General features: G+C 35.3%; 1 pseudogene; it reads right to left on the bottom strand.

Moving 5' to 3' along the window:
* Window positions 1–10236: 10236 nt before the first annotated feature.
* On the bottom strand, window positions 10237–10847 carry LOC139438844 (chondroitin sulfate synthase 1-like; annotated as a pseudogene).
* Window positions 10848–14806: the final 3959 nt, after the last annotated feature.

Here is a 14806-nt window from a genome sequence, read left to right as displayed (position 1 = left end):
CAAAATGAAAGAAAAAATCATTTATACAGACATTACTATATGCAAGTCACTAATCTAGAATTTTCACATATATTGTTTATGTGTAAATTAGGTGTTAATTTTTCAAGGTTTTCCAGAATAAAACTCACACTAGGAAATATTTAGTAGTTAAACTAAGTTGATACAGGTTTCCCTTGAGTAGGGTTGGAATTTGGATCGTTATTGCCATTCTTCCAAGTACTTTACAGCTGAATTCACAGTAGCTTAAAATGGAGTTTATATCAAAATGTTTGCAATATTAGAAATATATTGATAAACATGAATAAGAAGAAATGCAGACTATACATATAATTCTAAATTGTGCTTGTATATACCACATGCTTGGGAGTTCAGAAGACTAAATATTGTCTAGATGTCAATTCTACATAAAGAGAATTACAGATTGAATACAATCCAAATAAAAATTCCAACAGCCTTTTTTTAAAGAGAAATGAAAAATTTATTATCAAATTTATTTGGAAGTGTATAGGGCCCCAAAGAGCCAAAAATATCTCTAAAATGTGTTAATTTGAAGGACTCTCACTTCATGAGTTTAAAGCATCTTCCTTAGTTACAGTGGTAAAAAAAAAAAACAAAAAGCAAACAAACAAAAAAACCGGCGTGGTAATGGCATAAAGCTATACATATTAGTCAGTGGAACCTAATTGAGAATTCAGAAATAGATCCTCACATCTACATTCTAGTGATTATTGACAATACTATCAAACACACCCAGCTGTGTTAGAACAAGTCTATTCAACAAATGGTGCTGGGAGAACAGGATATTCATAGCATATCTCACACCGTATAGAAAAATTAACTAAAATAGATCAAGGACCAAAATATAAAATATAGAACCATAACATTCCTAGAAGAAAATGTAAGGCAATATATTCAAGATCTTGTGGTAGGTGTTGGTTTCTTAAACCTTACTTGAAAAGCACAAGGAATAAAAGAAAAAAGAGATAAATATGACCTCCTCAAAATTAAACTCTTTTGTGCTTGAAATGACTTTGCTAAGAAAGTGAAAAGGCAGCCTAGTCGTTGAGAATTTTTTTTCAGGAAACCACATATCCAATAAGGGTTTGATCACCATGTTATATAAAGATATCATACAACTCAAAGATATTAAAAAAAGAATACCCTATTAAAAAAAACTTGGACAGAAATTTTTCAAAAGAAAAAATTCAAATGGATAAAGAGCACATGAAAAGATGCCCAACACCACTAACTTTCAGGGAAATGAAGATCAACACTACAATGAGATTTCATTTCATGCCTTACAGAATTTGCCATTATTAAAAAGGTGGAAAACTACAAGTCCTAGAAAAGATTTGGAGAAATGGGAATTGAACTCTCCTTGACTGATGGAGGAAATATAAAATGGTTCAAGCTGTGAAGGACAGTTTCATGGCTCATCAGGAAGTTAAATATAGAACTGCCAGATGATCTGCAATCATACAACTAGTAATATGTTCAGAGGAAGCTTAAAGCAAGGGCACGAACAGACATTTGTACACAGATGTTCATAGCAGCATTATTTACAATTGATAAAAGATGGAAAAACCAAGGAACTGTCAATTGATGAATGGCTAAACAAATTATGATATATATATGGTGTATTACTATTCAGCTTTAATAAGAAATAAACTTTGGATGCATATGAAAGCATGGATAAATCTTGAGAACATTAGGTTGAGTGAAATAAGACAGACACAAAATGACAAATATTACACAGTCTCACTAATATGAAAAAATACAATGAATAAACTCATGGAGTTAAACTATAGAGTATAGGTTGCAAGGAAATAGAATGTGGGTTAAGAATTTATAGTCAATGCTAAATAATATGTAATGTTTAATAAGGTGTTTGTAAATGTGGAGAAATGGTTATAGTTGATTGTAACACATTATAGTGAGTACAGTCAACACTTCAGTTTTAGAAATGTGATTGTGGCTGAAAGGGGCAGTCTGTGAAGGTTAATTTCCATTGAAAGAAAGCTAGAATATAATCCAAAGATTGTATAACATAGTGATATCAGTGGCAGATGATGATTGTAGTTAATAATATCAATACAAGAATATTCATCTATTACAAGGTGTTAAGAATTTAGTGATACATGGGGAAATATAATTAATGTAAAATGTTAACTGTAAGTACGAGTAATATTGTAAAATTTTTACAGCAATCACAAAGAAGATATTATATCAATACTAAGAGTCAGTAATGAGGGGGTTTAAAGGAGTATGTATTTTTCCTTTTGGAGTAATGAAAACATTCTGAAATGGACTGAACTGATGACAGCACAGCAAAGAGCCACTGAGTGTACACTTTGGGTGGATTGTACAAAGCAGGGGACTGTTTAACACAGTAAACTCCATGGTGAATGGTAGGCTGTTGTCAAAAGTATAAATATGAGAACATTCACTCATGAACGGTAGCAAATGTACAATACTAATAAATGGTGTTACTAATAGTATGCTTCTTGTGAAAAATATACCAAATGAAACTAGAGACTATAGACAGCAGTAATACGACTATGTTCTTACATCATTTTTAACAAATGTGTCAAATGAAAGATGTTGGTGATGGGGTAATACAAGGGAATGCTGCATGATATGAATGGTTATTTTGTTAACTCACAACTTCTCAAATTAAAAAACAACAACAACAAGCAATAAGAAGTGAACCCTAAGTTAAATCATGAACTATAGATAATAATACAATTATGAAAATGTGCATTCATCAAATGTAACAAATGTACCACACCAAAAACAGGCAGTTAACATTTGGGTGGTTTATGGGAACTCTGGATTTCATGCAGAATAAAAAAATATGTTTAAAAAGTCAGGAAAGAAAGATTTCTTCTATGTCCTGTCTTTTTGACTACCAAGATCGTATTTATTTACATTTTGTTTTATTTTGTTCGTTTGAAGTTTTTTATGGAGAGTGACAAATGCACACATCTCTTACCAGCTTCAATAAATCTTAAATACAGTTATTTAAAATAACATGTAGGGAAACGGACTTTGGCCCAGTGGTTAGGGCGCCCGTCTACCACATGGGAGGCCCGCGGTTCAAGCCCCGGGCCTCCTTGACCCGTGTGGAGCTGGCCCATGCGCAGTGCTGATGCGTGCAAGGAGTGCCCTGCTATACAGGGGTGTCCCCCGCGTAGGGGAGCCCCACGCGCAAGGAGTGCACCCATAAGGAGAGCCGCCCAGCGCGAAGGAGGGAGCAGCCTGCCGAGGAATGGCGCTGCCCACACTTCCCTTGCCGCTGACGACAACAGAAGCGGACAAAGAAACAAGACGCAGCAAAAAGACACAGAAAACAGACAACCGGGGGAGGGGAGGGGAATTAAATAAATAAAAATAAATCTTTAATAAAATAAAATAAAATAAAATAACATGTAATAAGGTTGTTATTTTAATTGTTGAATGAATCAATAAGTAAATATTTTTAATTCTTCACTTTTAATTTCTAATATAGGTAATACAGATAGATAAAATACCGTAAACAAACTTTTTAATAAGTTCTAAATAAATTTTAAGAGTATAAAGCAGTCCAAAGACCAAAATATTTTGAGACTCTCATTAGATGGATGTTGTACCTCTGCTTCCCTCCTCTATTGGTTAACTTTGTTAGTTGTAAGATTTACTACATCCGTTGATTCCCCTTTCCCCTTTCCAAGGCACCATGAATTTGTTTGCTTATTTTTGCATCTCTGCCTCCAACACATATCAACAATGAATATGAGAGATTGTTGAAGAATAAGTGTAAAATTTTGGATCCAATGAGAGAGAAAACTGATCTTCTGGAAACTTATGATAAATGTTTCCTTTATTTCAAAAGAAATCCACAAAAAAAGTTTGTCCTCGTCACTTTGAATGCATTGAATGTGGATGTGAACTCTGGCATGACCTTTTTCCATTTAACCATCAAAGCCAGTCTGAGGATGATATCAACACACGATGGAGGATCTCACCAAGGGAACCATTGAGAAATAGCACCAAAGGCACTAAAATAAAATATCCCTCCTGGTTTTGTAATCCACTAGATATTCTTACTGTTTAAACTTGTCTAGAAATGTGTTTTATTTGCAACTAAATGAATATCATCTAATACATTTATTACTAATATTTTCTTGAATATTTGTTCAGTATATTTTAACTTAAATTAATTCTCAACATCTTATTGTTACAAATAACTTCTCAGTTGTTTCTATTTTGACATTATATCATATATGTTGAGTTTTTAAAATTTATTACCATATTTTACTTTTAATAACACCATAAACAAAACACACAAAAAAAACAAAAACAAAACAAGGAACATAGAGGTGCTCTTCTTTTGTGCACAGAGAAATACGGAGATGGAGTTCAGGAATCAACCCAGAAAATCCAGATCAAGAATCTATTTTCTTAGCCTCTAAGCCATTATTTGCATAGCATGAGGAAGAAAATTAGCATGGTAGGAAATCTCTTTCATGAAACCAAGGTGTTATGTGCAGAGATATGGGGCAAAGATTCAAGAGGATTTTGATCAATGACATTTTCCCTCAAATTTGCTTTGAAAAATCATAAATGTAAAGAAAAGTTTATAAACTTATGCAATTAATGCCTATATATATTTTTGCCATGATTCAACAATGATAACACTTTGCCTTTTTCTCTTTCCAATATATAAATAATATATGTGCCCACAGTTGCTGATCTCATTATATTTAGCCCTTACAAATCATGTTTTTCTTTGTGTAACCTCATTTTATTCACTATGTAAACTGACTCTTTTTTTCTATTAATTTTTTTATTTTTATTTTTTAATTTTTTTTTAAAGATACATAGGTCACACAAAATATTACATTAAAAAATATAAGAGGATCCCATATACCCCACTCCTCACAACCACCACCCCTCCCACATCAATAACTTCTTTCATTAGTGTGGCATATTCATTGCATTTGATGAATACATTTTGGAGCACTGCTACACAGCATGGATTATAGACTACATTGTAGATTACACTCTCTCCCTAGAGAGAAAATGGAACAATTTTGTCTCAGCAATGAGCATTCACCAATTTGCAATTTTTCTCCTTTAGAAATAAACCATCCTTCTTTCTAAATACTTAACATTTGCCTTTAATTTTGTAATATGCATATTTGCTGTCTGTATATTTTCTTTTGTGAGAATTCTGTATTTGTCAGCCAAGGGGGTTCTAATGCAAAATACCAGAAATCAGTTGGTTTTTATAAAGGGTATTAAATGAGGTAGAAGCTTACAGTCTTAAGGCCATAGACCTTCACCAGTCTGCTGCCACGTGTTGTTCCAAGATGGCTGTTGCTCTCTGTGAAGGTTCAGCCTCCCCCTTCCTCCTAAGGCTCCATTGTACCACCTTCTTCTAATTTAAGCTGTAGGCTGCAGAAAGTTTCATCTTTCTCCTGGGGCTTATACCTCTCTGGGCTCAGCTGCTCAGGGCTCTGGTCTCTGCAGGTGCAAACTATCCAGTGTTTAGCTCATCTCTCTTCCTGGTGTCACAGGATCCTATCCAATGAACTGTCTCTCTTCCTCTGTGTTCTTCTCCTGTATATTTATTTCCCAGAGCTCCAACAACCATACCCCAACTCTCTCCTCTGCTATGTCATTTCCACTGTGGGTCCCCACCTATCAAGGGGGAGGGATTCAATGTCCTATTGACATGGCCCAGTCAAATCCCTAATCATTATCCAATCAAGTAAAAATAAAAGGCCTGAAATCAATACAATCTAATATACTCAGAGGAACACACCAGTTTACAAACATAATCCAATATCTATTTTTGGAATTCATAAACAATATCAAACTTCTACAGTGTCTGTTCCTAACTTTTCCTCATTTTTTAATTGTGGACATATTTTGTACCTGGAAATTTAGCGAATTTTTTGAAAGCACTAAAAGATTTCTCATAGATTCTTTGGGTGTTTCTTTTATAAAGGATCAGGTCACCTATGAGTGGAAATAATTTTACTTCTTTTCCAATTTATATTACTTTTATTTCTTTTTCTTTCACAATGGACTGACTAAAACTTCTAGTATTTAAACACAGTGATGAAATTGACTTACCTATCTTTTCCTGATTTAGGAGAAACATAGAAACATTTTCATTCTTTTAATGTTGATCATTATGTAAACTGTTGTTTTAATTTTTAAATTTTTAAAATAGTTTTAATAATGTTGAAGTGCCCTATTACTCCTAATTTTCTGAGTGTTTTGAACTTAGCATTAATTAGATTTTGTCAAATCCCATGTCTGCGTCAGTTAGGATGATCATGTGATTATTCCCTTTGTTCTATTAATGTGGTGTATAAAATATATTGTCTTATGTTGAACCACATTTTTATTCTTGTAATAAATACTATTTGGTATATATGGTGTATAAAACTTTTTAAATGCTGTTGAATTTGGTATCCTAGTACTTTTGGTGGAATTTTGTAAATATATAGTCATAAAGGAAATTGGTATGCAATTTTACTCATTACAAAATTGTGGGTTTAGAGAAAAATCATGCATAAAAGACAGTTTTCCCTTATACCACGGTACTGTTAATAACATACTTTAGGGTAGAACATTTGTTACAATTGGGGAAAGCACACTTCTATAATTATACTATTACCTATAGACAATGGTTTACCCTAGGGTTCAAAGACCCATGGACTTTTAAAAAAGTATTCTTGAAATATATATACAAATTAACATTTCTCCTCTTAACCACATTCAAATTATTCAGAGTTGTTATGTTCACAATGTTGTGTTGCCATTATACCATCTGTAGCAGTTTGACATTATTGATGAATTCCAAAAGAAATATGGGATTATGTTTGTAAACTGGTGTTTTCCTCTGGGCATATGAGATTATATTGGATTCACAGGTTTACTTGATTACTTAATCAAATTAGTAGGGCATTGAGTACCCACCACTTGGTGGGTGGGGACTCTCAGATAAAGGGCATGGCAAAGGACAGAGTTGAGGGTTTTTGATGTTGGAGTTTTGATGTTGGAGTTTGATGCTGAAGCCTTAAACTGAAGCCTCAGGATGTAAGCACACAGAATAAAGAGAAGCAAGCCCCAGGAAAGGAGGAATCCAGGAAGCCTGAACCCTTACAGATGTTCGCAGCCATCTTGCTCCAACACATGAGAATAGACTTTCGTGAGGGAAGTAACTTGTGCTTTATGGCCTGGTATCTGTAAGGACCTACCACAAATAAATACCCTTTATAAAAACCAACCAATTTCTGGTATTTTGCATCAGCACCCATTTGACTAACTAATACACCACCCAATACAAAATACTTCCATCATATCAATTAGAAACTCTGTAACATTTTAACAGTAAAGCCCTACTCCCCATCCAATTCCCTTATAATCTATATACTAGATTCTGACCTTATAAGTTTGCTTATTTTTATTATTTCATATCAAAGAGATCATACAATATTTATTCTGCTGTGTGTAGCTTATTTCATTCAAAATAATGTCTTCAAGGTTCATACATGCTATAGCAAGTATCAGAAATTCATTTCTTTTTATGGCTGCATGATATTCCATTGTGTGTACATACCACATTTGTTTATTCATTGGTTGATTGACACTTGGTTTACTTCTATATTCTGGCAGTTATGTTAAATGCTATGCTCATACTCATTCAAGTTCCTGCTTTTAATTTTGAGGGGATATATACCTAGATGTGGAGTTGTCAATTTATATGGCAAGTCTATATTTAACTTTCTGAGCAATTGACAGTCTTCCACAAGAGCTGCATCATTTTACATTCCTACCAATTATTGAATGTTTCTTTTTCTCCTCATCCTTTCCAACACTTGTGATTTTCCTTTTTTTAAAAAAATAGTACCCATTCTAGTGTGTGTGGAATGGTATTTATTTTAGCTTCTTAGGTTGCTCAAGCAAATACCATAAATGAGTTGGTTTAATGAGAATTGACTAGCTTAAAATTTTGATGATTAATGGAAGACCAAATCAAGGGGTATCAATTTTTTTTCTCACTGAAGACTGTGGCATTCTGGGACTGAATGCCAACAATCCTTGGCTCCTCCATAATCCTCTCCTTCTCTTCCAAGATCTAGTGATACAACTTCTTGCTTCTTCTGCCTTTCTATCTCTGTGTCTGAATTTTGTTCCACTTAAAATGGACTCCAGTAATAGGATTAAGAACGATATTATTTGTGGTGCATCACACATTAACAGAAGTAACCTCGAGAAGGGGACTTGGCCCAGTGGTTAGGGCATCCATCTAACACATGGGAGATATGCAGTTCAAACCCTGGGCCTCCTTTACCTGTGTGGAACTGGCCCATGCACAGTGCTGATGCACGCAAGGAGTGCCCTGCCACACAGGGGTGACCCCCACATAGGGGAACCCCACACGCAAGGAGTGCGCTCTGTAAGGAGAGCCGCCCAGCATGAAAGAAAGTGCAGCCTGCCTAAGAATGGTGCCACCCACACGGAGAGCAGACACAACAAGATGGCACAACAAAAAAGAGACACAGATTCCTGTTCCGCTGACAACAACAGAAGCGGACAAAGAAACAAGATGCAGCAAATAGACACAGAGAACAGACAACCAGGGTGGGGGGAGAGGGGAGAAAAATAAATAAATAAATCTTAAAAAAAAAAAAAAAGAAGTAGCCTCACCAAAACATACTACTTACAATGGAATCCCACCATCCCCAAAGGAATGGATTAAATTTATCTACGTGTCTTCCTGGGGGTACATACAGCTTCACACCACCACTGTATATCATTGTGATTTTGATTTGCATTTGCTAGTGGCTAATGATGTTGAGCTTTTTTCCATGTGCTTTGCATATTTTTACAAGAGAAAATTATTGTTCACTGGTTATTTTTCAAAACTAGCAATATGATCTTTGCATATAAGCCAGTTTCCAATGTTGTATATTAAAATTCAGTGCATAATTGTTTGAAATATAAATGAAAAATTTCATGAAGGCACATTTGATCTGAGTTTTAAACAAACTTTCTGAAATAATGACAGATTCATTTTACTTTTTCCCCCAAACATGTGAACACTATAAGTGTCAAAGAACACTTAATATTTAGAAAAAGAGAAATGCAAAATTTGAGGGAGGGGGTGTTTTCAAAAGGAATCTTTGGAGATAAGTTTACTGGAAATAAAACATTAAAGAATGAGTACTCACACATGATACACATAAATATTAATAACTCATAGGTATTACAGAAATGGCAGAGCTCAAAACAATGGATATTAAAGTTATATCACATATAGAGGAGAGAACAAAACAATAATTAAAGAATGAAAGAATTATCTCCATCAACATATCCCAGAAAGAAAAGATGAAGTGAACCAAACCCGGTAAAACTTTTTACCCAATATTTTCATCAGTTTTTTTTTTTTTTTCTTTCTTTAAGCTTGCACATCTTAATCACAATAATTATTCTTTCTATTCTAAATAGTAATCATCTTACCCTTTAAAGAGAAGATTCAGGAAGAGTGAATATTCTAAATCTTTTTTTTTTTTTTTATTTGCTGCCAGGTCTATTTAGGCCAAATGATTTACAACTAATCTGTACAAATACAACAGTCACACACATTTTGCTTTCCTTGTTCCCCTCACTTAAATACCTACATGACCACAGGAAGCACCATTTGGGGGAAACAATCAACTTTGAATAGCTCTCCTAAGATGCTGCTACAACCATGACCACATTTCCTAACTTTACAACTGAAACACAAAATGGCTTTTTAAAAAATAAATACAAATTGCTGTAAAAAAAGACAAAAGGGAGAACTGTGCAATGTTAACAGTCAAACAACATCTGTCAGAGTGACAATGTTCTGTTATAATAATCCTTTGCAGGGGCAGTGAGCATTTTCTGCAAGACTGTAGCAAAGGAGTTTGAAAAGGAAGTATAAAAGAAAAAAAATTGTTCATCAAGTATATTGCAAGTTGACTAAGCAAGTCTGCTACATAACGATCAGCAAAGATGTATTCAAAGACAAACATTGATCACATTTTTGTTCATAAAGCTCAATCTTAATCTTAAAGGAGTCCTTGTAAGAAAATCACAAATAAAATATATACTTAAATGGATTTCAAAAACTGATCATAGGAAAAAAATGTTAAAAACATTAGATAATTAAAAGTGTCTTTTCCAGAAAACCTGGATATTAGGCTGTCCTTACTAAACTATTGGTTTTTTTTTGCTTTTACTGTAGCTTATATCAGTTTGTTTTTCTAGCCACATGTCAGTCAATTGCTGCGTGGACCCATACATGACTGCTTTGTACCCAAAGTACATTTTGAACTATTTAGAGTCAAGGTTCTGGTTACAGAAGACAGGGTGGTGGACATGGGCTACTCCTACTTCTTGGCTTCAAATGTCTTCAAATATACTTGTAAAATTTTGTTGAAAAGGTTCACATCTTCAAGCCTCCAGCCTTGGATGAAAATATCAAAGCTGCCTATTCAGAGATCTCCTTTATAAATACAAGTGATGGCAAACCCATAATTTCACCAGAAACCTTTATTTATTTTAATAAAAGCAAATGATTGTCACAGGGAACATTCCCACATAAACAATTTTTTGGGTCATAATGGCTAAAGATAATTGGGAAATACATTTGCTGGATCAGAACCATATTTGCTCAACATGACTGAAGGAATTTTGTAGTAAAGATGAAGCCAACATCATAAAAAATGAATAAGCATTCATTATTAAACTTAGACAATCCTACTTCAAGGTCTGATTTTGGAAAATCATCCAGACACTGGCAAAAACCTACATACAGTCATTCCCTGGTACTCTACTACTTTGAACCACAAAGAACTTGGTACTCAACAATTTTTTTAATTTAATGAAATATATTACTCATACATAAACATACGTAAACAACAAGTGTATAATAGTTGTGAACTTACAAAAACAAACATATATAACATCAAACAAACATATATAACATCTCACCGTACCACCAATAACTTGCATTGTTTTTAAATCTTTTTAACTCATGATTAAAGAGCATTGTCAAAATATTATATAAACAAAGTATTTTTCCCCCAATCAATCTGATAATCTTTATATCATTTATATATGAGTATACATAAACAATTAAGTGTATAGTAAAAGCTGTTAACTTACAAAGCAAACATGCATAACATCATACAGGGGTCCCATACAGCATCCCTCCACCAACACCTTGCATTATCCTAAGATGTTTGTTACAAACTATGAAAGAACACTGTCAAAATCTTATTACCAATCATAGTTCTTATCTTACATTTGGTGTGTTTTCCTCCCAACCCACCCTATTATTATTTTTAAAATAAATATTTTTATAACAGAAGTTGTAAACTTATAAAGCAATCAGGCACATGTGCAGAATTCCCAAACAATACCCCTCCATCAACACACCACAATATGGTGTGTCATATGCTACAGAAAGAATAATGTCATCTGATTATTGCCATGTCTATAGTGTACATTTGACTCACATTTTCCATACTGTCTCAGTATCAACACAGTACATCTTTTGCACAGATGTAAGAATATTATATTATTACTACTAACCACAGTCCATAGGTCACTACAGCTGTATTTTTCCCATGCTTCTCCACATTTCCAATACCCTGCAGAAGTTATACACATTTGTAGTAGCTCACAAAAGACACTCTTGCATTTGTACCATCAACCACAATTCTCACCCACCTCTTGGTTTACTGTACTATCTAGTTCCTAGATTATTCTCAAGCATTCTGTCCCTTAGCATTTACATAACTAGACTACCATTTTCAATCACATCCCCATTTACAAACTAGCTGTTACTCACTGTGTGTTACCATCCACTTTATACATTTCCATAATTTTACAGTAAAGCTAATTATAACTTCTACATACATTAAATATCAGTATTCCACTCAGTTCTTCTCTCCTTTAAGAATTTACCACCTACCACCAGGTCTTGAAGATATTTTCCAATAATTTCTTCTAGAAGTTTTATGGTTCTTGCTTTCATTTTGAGTTGTTTGATCCATTTTAAGTTAGTTTTTGGATAAGGTGTTAGATAAGGTCTTCTTTTCTTCTTCCAGCTATGGATGTCCAATTCTTTCAGCACCATTTGTTGAGTGGATTGTTCTGCCTGAGCTGTGTGAGTTTGACAGGCTAGTCAACAATCACTTGACCATACTTGTGAGGGTCTGTTTCTGAACCATGCATTTGGTTCCATTGGTCGATTGTGTGTGTCTTTAGGCCAGTACCATGCTGTTTTTACCACTATTTGTAGGTATTATGATTTAAAGTCTGGAGATGAGGGTTCAGTTATTCTTTTTATGATGTTTCTGGCTATTAAGGACTATGTATCCTTCCAAATAAATTTAATGATTGTGTTTTCAATTTTTTCTTTAATGCCGGTGGAATTTTTATCAGTATTGCAATAAATGTGTATATCAATTTGAGTAGAATTGACATCTTAATGATATTTAATCTTCCAATCCATGAGCCTGGAATATTCTTCCAGGTATTTAGGGCTTTTTAAATTTATTTAACACTGAGTTGCATTTTTCTGAATACAAGTGCTTGTTTGTTAGCTAAGTTTATTCCTGACTATTTGAGTTTTATCTGTCATATTTTATTTTTACCACTCTTTTGGCACTTTCAGTTACTTTCACTGATAAAATCTTCATTTCTAGACTCTCTTCCAGGCCCCTCACTTCTGTCTTTTCTTTTCAGGCTCTAGCATACCCATCTGTATTGCCTGAAAATCTGGTCTCTTGCTTAGAAATTCTCTCAGTTTCTGTTTTTCTGTGAATATTCTAATTTCACCCTCATTTTTGAAAGGCAGTCTTGCTGGATCTAATATTTTTGGCTGGAAGTTTTTCTCTTGTAGCATCTTAAATATATCAGACTACTGTCTTCTTGTCTCCATGGTTTCTGGTGGGAAATCAGCACTTAATCATATTGGATATCCCTTATATGTTATGAAATTTTTTTTTCTCTTGCTGCTCTCAGAATTCTCTCTCCCTTTGGTCTTTGACATTTGGATTGGAATAGGTCTCTTTGTATTTTTTTCAGATGGGAGTATGCTGCACTTCTTGGACATAGATATCTATATCCTTCAATAGGGTTGCAAAATTTTCTACCACTATTTCTTTAAATATTCCTTCTGCTCCTTTTCACTTCTCTTCTCTTTCTGGGACACCCATGGCACATATGTTTGTATGCCAGTTGCTGTCATTTAGTTCCCTGAGATCTTATTAAATTTTTTCCATTCTTTTCTTCACCTGTTCTTTTGTATGCTCACTTTCAGAGGCCATTTCTTCAAACACACCAATACTTTCTTCTGCCTCCTCAAATCTGCTATTATATGATTCCAATTGTTTTTTTAATTTTATTGATTACACCTTTCATTCCTATAAGAACTGCTATTTTTCTATGTATGCTTTCAAATTCTTCTTTGTGCTCATCCAATGTCTTTTTAATATCCTTAATCTCTTGAGCCATCTCATTGAATTTATTACAGAGATTTGTTTGTACATCTATAATTAGTTGTCTCAACTCCTTTATGTCATCTGCAGGCTTCTCTTGTTCCTTTAACTGGACCTTAGCCTCCTGTTTCTTGGTGTGGATTGTAATTTTTTGCTGGTGTCTTTGCATCTGGTTTACTAGAGTATGTTTCTGGGTGCAGTTTTTCTCTCTAGGGCTTCCTATCATTTTTCACTTGCTGGTTATGCAGGAGGAGCCAAGCACATAGTTGGTGCTGTAAGCTGTGGAGGCTCAAGCTGCCCTCATTGTACCAGGGACCAATGAAGCTTCTTCCAATTTTCTCCTTTGCCAGGGGTAGGGGCAGAGTCACAGCTATGAGAAATCATCCTTGTGCATGCCTAGACTGTAGCTGCCCAGAGAGCCTGATGAATCTTCACATATCTTTCTCCCCTACCTGGGGCAGGGAAGGAGCTGCAGGTGTGGGCAGCAATCTATGCAGTGCAGGTCCTAAGATGACCACAGCTGCCCTGGTAGACTTCTGATTTTCAGTCTATACCATTCAAAGTTCCCTGCAGTTACCTGCACAGGCTGGTGCAGGTCTCCTCACCCTCCTCCCTGCCAGAGGAGGTGCTGAAACCTAGGTGGGCTGCAGGCTGATCTGCATGAAAGAAACTGTCAACCTGGCTTCCTCTCAGGCAGGGGCAGAGTCAGAATGGTGGCTACTTGGCCTCTTTCTGGCTTGGGCTGGTTCTCACCCCAACTGTCCCAGGATTATCTCTTAGCCAGTCAAGTCTCCCAATCAGTAGCTGAAATCAGCAGCCAACTGTCTCCTCCACCCCTCTTTCTGGGAAATGCAGCTTCTCAATCCTGTCACAGAGCCGCTCCTGGGGCTGCTTGTGCTGCAAAATTAGGATAATCAGTGGCTTCCGCAGCTTGGCCTGTAATTTCCCAGAGAGGTTGGCACAGGTCCCCACAACATCCTACCTGCTGGAGGTGGCACTTGTGCCTAGGCTACAGCTGCAATCTGACCTGGATGGGAATAAGCCAGTCCCCACTAGCACTGGGCTTCTCAGTCTGCCCCGCTTCTCCTTGTGGCAGACACGGAGTTAAGATGGTGGCTCCCAACCTCTCTCTCTATCACCTGGACAGGCTCAAACCTTAGCTTTTCTCAGGATCATAATGTAGCCCAGTGAATTTCCTCATCATAGCTGAAATTGGTGCCCAACTGTCTCTTCCTCCCCAGTTTTGGGGAAGTGGAGCTTTCAATTCCAGC

The sequence above is a fragment of the Dasypus novemcinctus genome, chromosome 4, assembly GCF_030445035.2.
Source record: "Dasypus novemcinctus isolate mDasNov1 chromosome 4, mDasNov1.1.hap2, whole genome shotgun sequence".
Classification (NCBI taxonomy): Eukaryota; Metazoa; Chordata; class Mammalia; order Cingulata; family Dasypodidae; genus Dasypus; species Dasypus novemcinctus.
The sequence above is the reverse complement of the archived record's forward strand: the minus strand, read 5'-3'. Positions and strand labels throughout refer to the sequence as shown.